Below are 8360 nucleotides of genomic sequence, written 5' to 3'. Positions count from 1 at the left end.
TCCGGAAGAAGAAGAAGAAGACTTACCACCAACGTCGACTGCTTCTAGAATTGTCTGATTGGATCTGATTTGTTTGATTATTTGTGTTCAAATGTCTGGTAAATGTTTCGTATTTATTTATGCATGTGTGTACTTGTATATAACTGTCATTCATTAATCAACAAGACCAAAAGTCTAACAGCAGCGTAGCCAGGCTTGTAAAATATTATAAACCACAAACCCACATGATTAGTTTTTTAAACAGTCGCTAATGCTGTCTATAACATTAAACAAAGAAATTTGGCGGAATCCCGACATCCGTGAGGTAAGTTTTACTTACAGAACTGAGGAAAGATCTACTGTAATCTATATAACCCAAAGGGTTGGAGGTGTGCTCATTTACCAAGCAGCTAGCTAGCGCTTGCCAAACCAAGTTCCTTAACGGTTTTGAATGGAGTGCTTGCTCGAATGCTTAAACCACTTGGCGATCTCTCCACAAGAACCTTGGTAAATGAACACACACCCAATGTTCTTGAGACCCGACCATAGATCGTCTGTAATCTATATACCCCAAAGAGGAATGACCCTTCCTGCAGCTCCCGTAGTGAGCGGGTGTACTTGTAAATAAAAATGTTGGTCGGTGTAGTCAGCCGTCGTAATGACATCATAGACGTAATGACGTAACGGACAAAAAACTGCAGCCAATTTAATACGTAGATGATGATATATTTTAACTTCCAGTACCGTAACTTTGCAGTCACTACGGAGGGATTAGTGTTATGATTTGATTTACTACAATATTAACGTTAAGTTATCATTATTTCTAAAATGATATTACTATAAAAAAACTGAGGCTAATTCCATACTTCTGCGATTATTAATATTAGTGCCAAACACCGCTTATCACCGATTCATGAACCACCACTTCAATCCATTAACTTTCCATTCACGACATTGGGATGAAAGTGTAATGGTTATATTTACTATACTATTATTATTATTATTATTATTACAAAAACAATACTACTGAAACGATACACTACCGTATTAACAAACCTGGGCTTAATTTGTCCAACGGGGTCCGAAGGTGAGGCTTAACGCCTAAGGCCTATACATACCTTATTGTTGGAAGCGCCGTAACGCCGATGCTTTCGATATTTGATGGTCATTTTAATAATCGGTTTGTTTGTGTTTCACACTGAATGAAAAACGTAAAGGGAGAGCATGGCGATTGTGATATATGATAGGTTCGACGACATGTTCGGCATGAACGGCATATAAATCAAAATGCCAGAGTGTGGAGAGTCAGCTGCTGTACTGCCGTAATGACATCTGATGTAATCACATCACCCTGTCATGTGACCAGATGCTCAGCTCTGATTGGTATACGTTTGAGGGGACATACATAAATGCATGCACACGGATGGACAAACACTTGCTCTAGACTGCTTAGCCCGATGGGCTCTGCCGTAAAAAGGATTAGGCACCACAGGGCGTTTTTCTTTATCCCTCAAAAAAAAAAAATCGACCTTTTTTTTTCTTTCAAATATTAAAAAAATTTTTTTTTAAATTAGTCTACAACACTCCCCGTGACTGACTGACAACGCCCTGAAAGTTTGAAGAAGATACGTTCAGCCATCTCTGAGAGAAATGGTGACACATAGACAAACGGCTCTCTTATAGTATACTAGCTGAGGTACCCGGCTTCGCCCGGGTTGAATAAGAATAATACAAATATATGATGAAAAGAACATGTATATTTTAGAGCAATATCACAGTACATTTCCTACATGACGTTTTGTCAATTTTCAATTTCTCAAAACCTCTTGGTATACAACATTTCTGGTTTTCTTACTTGGTGCCAAGACATAAAGATTGCTTGGTTTTCCAACCCTCGAGCAGCCCACGTACAGCTGGCCATGGGAAGTACCCGGCATTGCCGGGTGGGGGAAGGGGGGGAGGAGGAAGGGGAGGGGAGGGGAACGGGGGGAAGGGGAGGGGAATGGGGGGAGGGGAGGGGAACGGGGGGGAGGGGAGGGGAATGGGGGGGGGGGAGGGGAGGGGAATGGGGGGGAGGGGAGGGGAGGGGAACGGGGGGGAGGGGAGGGGAGGGGAACGGGGGGGAGGGGAGGGGAACGGGGGCGAGGGGAGAAGAGGGAGGGAGGGGAGAAGAGGAGGGAGGGGAGGAGGAGAGGGGAGAGGAGGAGGGAGGGGGAGGAGGAGAGGGGAGGAGGAGAGGGGAGGAGGAGAGGGGAGAGGGGAGGGGGAGGGGGAGGGGAGGGGGGAGGGGGAGGTGAGGGGGGAGGGGGAGGGGAGGGGAGGGGGGAGGGGGAGGGGGAGGGGAGGGGGAAGGGGGGAGGGGGGGGGGGGAACGGCTAGCTTGGCAAGCGATAGCAGGATTTTTACTTTATTTTTACCTCAATGAGGGCTATATATATAGTCCCGTGCTTGGAGCCTTCAAGTTCAACATAAAGTTTTTTTATGAAAAATAATGCAGATGTATAACAATCCACCAATGCAAGTTCAGAAATGAATGCAGATCCTTTACTTTGCGATACAAACGCAATTCCCGCCATTTCCACTCACGATCGAGGCCCTCCACAGTGGCCGCGCCTCTTCTTCTTCCTACAACTTCGTCTCACTTCTTTCACTCAAAATGTACGAAATTCTGCCGCATGAAATTATGTAGAGGCCTCGTCGGGTGGATATAAGGTACATAAGGAAGGCGTTGTAACAGAAGAATCAAAATAAAAGTGGAAGAACATGAGGAAATGGGAGCTATTCTGGACCCACAGCCAAACCCGACAAACCATTGCAATACACCCTGAACGTCTAGCGCCGCCACAAACCACCATGGAATTGCAGGTGGCGCGGTTTTTTTAAACCATTGATATTAAAATAAAACGTAGCCTATAACCACCAGGATTTTATGCTGATTCCGAATCTGTGTCTAAAACTTTTCTCCGATGTGTAGTTCTTGAGTTATAAGCGGACATCCAGACAGACACACATATACACACACACACACAGACAGACACTCCTCCTTTATATATAGAGATATCGAGACAACAATTGAGACAAATGAGACGATATGGCTTGTAAACCATTGTTTGACGTTTAATACAATTGAGGCAATATAGATTGTAAAACAACGTTGTATGGTTAATACAATTGAGACAATATAGATTAGAAAACAACATGTTGAAGGAACTGCGCTCCAACGCGAGTCGAAAGAATTGATGCGACCAAAGACGGAATTCGTCCGAGTTGCTTTATTGAAACAAAACAGCTCAGGTATTCTGACAAGCCCGTTTTTCGGGCAACAATATATATATACACATTTATGTCGGGAAGTTTGCCCGGCAAAAGCTATACCGGGCATGCCCGGGTATCAAGGGCGAGCCTTGGAAAGGCGAGTATGGACCTGCCCGGGCGTGTTTGGCTGCGGCCTGGCAAGTCGAGGCTGGGCGTGCCCGGGCGCTCTGGGCGAGCACTGGAAAGGCGATAGCGGGCATGCCCGGACGCTCTGGGCGAGCCCTGGAAAGGCGATAGCGGGCATGCCCGGACGCTCTGGGCGAGCCCTGGAAAGGCGATAGCGGGCATGCCCGGCCGCTCTGGGCGAGCCCTGGAAAGGCGATAGCGGGCATGCCCGGACGCTCTGGGCGAGCCCTGGAAAGGCGAGAGCGGGCATGCCCGGGAAAGACGAGACCGGGCGTGCCCGGGAGGTTCGGGCGTGCCCGGGAACAGTGAGTCCGGGCATGCCCGGGAGAGGCGCGTCTGGCCGTGTTCTGGCCGGTGCAAGGCAATTATGTACATCCAGCGGTAACCGCTACACACGCCCCTCCAGAATCGACCTGCACCGGCAGGGTCAATTTAAGGGGGGTCCGGATGACCCGGCCGAAGCGACCCCTGGAGGGTCGTGGGGAGGGGTCTGACGTGGTGGTGGGTGGTCGAGCGGGGGGAACTGTGGACGGGGGGCGGCCTCGCCGCGGAGGAAGGGCCAACCGTGGTGGTCGGTCGACGTCCATGTGCTCCGGTTTGAGGCGGTCCACAGAAATCCGGTCCGGCCGGCCGCCGAAGTCGACGATGAAAGACTTGTCGCCCCGTCGCAGGACCCGGAAGGGCCCGTCGTACGGCGGCCGGAGTGGCCCCCGGTGCGCGTCATGACGCACAAAGACGTACTCCGCTGTGCGAAGCGCCGGGGGGACGTAGGACTGGGGGCCACCGTGGCGGGACGTCGGCACGGGGGCAAATCGTCGGGCGGCCTCCTGGAGGTCCGAGCGCTGGCGAGCGGCGGACCAGGGACTGGTAGCGTCAGGCACGAATTCGCCCGGGACGCGGAGTGGCTGGCCGTAGACGAGCTCGGCGGCGGACGCCTGGAGGTCTTCCTTGGGGGCCGTGCGAAGGCCCAAAAGGACCCACGGCAGCCGGTCGGCCCAACCGTCGTCCTGAAGGCCGGCCATGAGTGCGGCCTTCATGGAGCGGTGAAACCGCTCGCACAACCCATTGGCTTGGGGGTGGTAGGCCGTGGTGCGGTGCAGCGTGACCCCCAACGAACGGGCGACCGCGCCCCAAAGCTCAGACGTGAACTGTGGGCCGCGGTCGGACGAGATGTCCGCTGGTGCGCCGAAGCGCGCGACCCAGGTGGCGATGAACGCCTGCGCCACGTCGGCGGTGGTGGTGGAGGTGAGGGGCACGGCCTCCGGCCACCTGGTGGTCCTGTCCACCATGGTGAGCAGGTGGGTGAACCCCCGCGAGGGGGGCAGGGGACCCACCAGGTCCACGTGGACGTGGTCGAAACGCCGTTCAGGCACGGCGAAAGGTGCCAGCGGGGCCTGGGTGTGGCGGTGGACCTTGGCTCGCTGGCAGGCCGTGCAGGCGTTGGCCCAGTCGCGGATGTTTCGTCGAAGGCCGTGCCAGACGAAACGCGCCGACACCAGCTTCTGAGAAGCTTTCCGGCCCGGGTGAGAAAGGCCGTGGATGGAGGCGAAGATGCGGCGCTGCCAGGAAACGGGCATGATGGGGCGAGGCTGGCCCTGGGAGACGTCGCAGAGCAGGACGGTGCCCGCAAAGGGGATGTCGGCCAGGCGGAGGCCCGTGTCCGCCACGCGGAGTGCCTGCACCGAGGCGTCGGTGGTCTGGTCGGCCGCCATGAGCGTGAAGTCCACGCCGAGGTGGACCGCGTTCGCGCTGGCCCGCGAAAGGCAGTCGGCCACGGCGTTGTCTTTGCCGGCGACGTGCTGGATGTCCGTGGTGAACTCCGACACGGCGGAGAGGTGGCGCTGCTGGCGGGCCGACCACGGCTCCGTGACCTTAGCCATTGCGTAGACCAACGGCTTGTGGTCGACGAAAGCCGTGAACGGGCGGCCCTCCAGGAGGTGTCGGAAATGGCGAACGGCCAGGAATAGCCCGAGCAGCTCGCGGTCGAACGTGCTGTAGTTTAACTCGTTCGGCCGGAGTTGCCGGCTGAAAAAAGCGAGTGGCTGCCAAACCCCGTCCACCCATTGCTCATGGACGGCGCCCACCGCGTAGTTGGAGGCGTCCGTAGTGAGGGCGATGGGCGCGTTGAGCACCGGGTGAGCCAGCAGCGTTGCGTCGGCGAGGGCCCGTTTGGCACTGGCGAAAGCCGCGTCCATGGCCGCGGACCAAACAATGTCATGCTTGGCCGGCTTGCCCCGGAGGGCCTCGTAAAGGGGCCGCATGAGCTGAGCAGCGCGGGGCACGAATCGGTGATAAAAATTCACCATGCCGAGGAACTCTTGGAGGGCCTTGATGGAACGGGGACGCGGGAACGTGGTGATGGCCTCGACCTTGGTCGGCAGCGGCACGGCCCCGGTCTTGGTGATGCGGTGGCCCAAAAAGTCAACGGTCGTCGCGCCGAAGTGGCATTTGACCGGGTTGACAATTAAGCCGTGCTCGCTGAGGCGACCGAACAGTGTTCGGAGGTGGAGGAGGTGCTCGGCGCGGGACGTGCTGGCGACGAGGATGTCGTCCAGATAGACGAAAAGAAACGGCAGGTCGCGCAGCACGCCGTCCATCAAGCGCTGGAACGCCTGGGCCGCGTTCTTGAGGCCAAACGGCATCCGCAAAAATTCGAACAGGCCGAACGGCGTGATGACGGCCGTCTTCGGGACGTCGGCCGCCCGGACAGGTACCTGGTGGTAGCCCCGTATCAGGTCAATTTTCGAAAAGATGACCCGTCCCGCCAAACGGGCGGAAAAGTCCTGAATATGCGGGATCGGGTACCTGTCGGGGGTGGTAGCGTCATTGAGACGGCGGTAGTCGCCACACGGGCGCAATCCACCCCCCGGCTTTGGCACGATGTGCAGTGGCGAGGCCCACGCGCTATCGGAGCGCCGCACGATGCCGAGGTGCTCCAACGCGTCGAATTCGGCCTTTGCCACGGCGAGCTTGGCTGGGTCGAGGCGGCGGGCCATGGCGTAGACCGGCAGGCCCGTAGTGGGTATGTGGTGCTCGATCCCGTGCCGCACCGCGACGGCCGAAAACGTCGGCCGCGTGAGGGCCGGGAATTCCACGAGCAGGCGAGCGAACTCGTTCGTTGCCGGGAGGGCGCACGCCAGTTCGGTCGGCGCGGAGCTGCTCATTGTGCACGCCAGGGAGCTGAAGGTCTCGGCGTGGACAAGGCGACGTCGTTTGACGTCGACCAGCAGCCCGTGCGCGCAGAGGAAGTCGGCGCCCAGCAAAGCCACGGGGACGCTGGCGGTAACAAAAGTCCATTGAAAGCGCTGGCTGCCGAAGCAGAGGGTGACGACGCGTGGGCCGAAAGTGCGTATGGCCGAGCCATTAGCAGCGACCAAAGAGGGGCCGCAAACTGAGTCCAGCCTGTCCTGCTCGGAGGCAGGTATGACGCTCAGTTGGGCGCCGGTGTCGCACAGGAAACGCCGTCCAGACGCTTTGTCCCGAATAAACAGCAAGTTGCCCGAGTGGCCGGCGCTCATGGCTGGGAATGAACGCCGGCCCGGCCGTTTCCCGACCTGCCGAAAGTGCACGGGGGCCGGCACGTCCGAGCCTTGTGTCCGAACCTGGCGTGGTAATAACACCACGCCCGGTCAGTTGGAGGCCCCGGCCGTCGTGTCGGAAGCGGGAGGTGCGGCATGGCGGCCGCCAGTTGCACCGGCAGTTCGGCCTCCAACCGCGCAGGGAGCTCGGGCGTCGTGGGCGTCGCCTCGGACGGCGGCGGGCTCCAGGTAACCGCGCCGATGTACTGGCCCGCCGAGGAGATCTTATCGGCTTCCCTGGCGAGGGCGCGGGAATCCGTGATCAACGTGCCAGCCAGGGCGACGCGTACCGGGTTAGGCAGCTGACGGAGGAACAGCTCCCGGAACAGGAATGCCGGAGAGTGCTCGCTGAGCAACGAGAGCATATAGTCCATGCGCTCGGACGGGCGCGTGTCGCCGAGCTCGGGCAGGTCAAGCAGGCGCCGTGCGCGTGCTGCCGGTGAGAGGGCGAAAGCGCCGAGGAGGAGCGTCTTCAGCGCGTCGTATTTGTCAGCAGCCGGCGGGTGCTGGAGGAGGCTCAAGGCGTGGGCTGCGGTGGCGGAACCGCACGCCGCCACAACATGGTGGAAGCGGGTGTCGTCCGCGGTGATGCCTCGCAGGGCGAACTGGGAGTCCGCCTGGGCGAACCAAACAGCCGCGTGAGCCTCCCAGAAGGTAGGCAGTTTAAGCGTCACTGCCGTATCCATGTCGGTAGGTCACCAATGAAGGAACTCCGCTCCAACGCGAGTCGAAAGAATTGACGCGACCAAAGACGGAATTCGTCCGAGTTGCTTTATTGAAACAAAACAGCTCAGGTATTCTCACAAGCCCGTTTATCGGGCAGCAATATATATACACATTTATGTCGGGAAGTTTGCCCGGCAAAAGCTATACCGGGCATGCCCGGGTGTCAAGGGCGAGCCTTGGAAAGGCGAGTCCGGACCTGCCCGGGCGTGTTTGGCTGCGGCCTGGCAAGTCGAGGCTGGGCATGCCCGGGCGCTCTGGATGAGCACTGGAAAGGCGATAGCGGGCATGCCCGGACGGGGGAGGGGGGGGGGGGGGGAACGGCTAGCTTGGCAAGCGATAGCAGGATTTTTACTTTTATTTTTACCTCAATGAGGGCTATATATATAGTCCGTGCTTGGAGCCTTCAAGTTCAACATAAAGTTTTTTTATGAAAAATAATGCAGATGTATAACAATCCACCAATGCAAGTTCAGAAATGAATGCAGATCCTTTACTTTGCGATACAAACGCAATTCCCGCCATTTCCACTCACGATCGAGGCCCTCCACAGTGGCCGCGCCTCTTCTTCTTCCTACAACTTCGTCTCACTTCTTTCACTCAAAATGTACGAAATTCTGCCGCATGAAATTATGTAGA

The sequence above is a fragment of the Myxine glutinosa genome, chromosome 4 (assembly GCF_964187855.1).
Source record: "Myxine glutinosa chromosome 4, kmMyxGlut1.1, whole genome shotgun sequence".
Lineage (NCBI taxonomy): Eukaryota > Metazoa > Chordata > Myxini > Myxiniformes > Myxinidae > Myxine > Myxine glutinosa.
Note: the sequence above shows the minus strand (reverse complement) of the source record.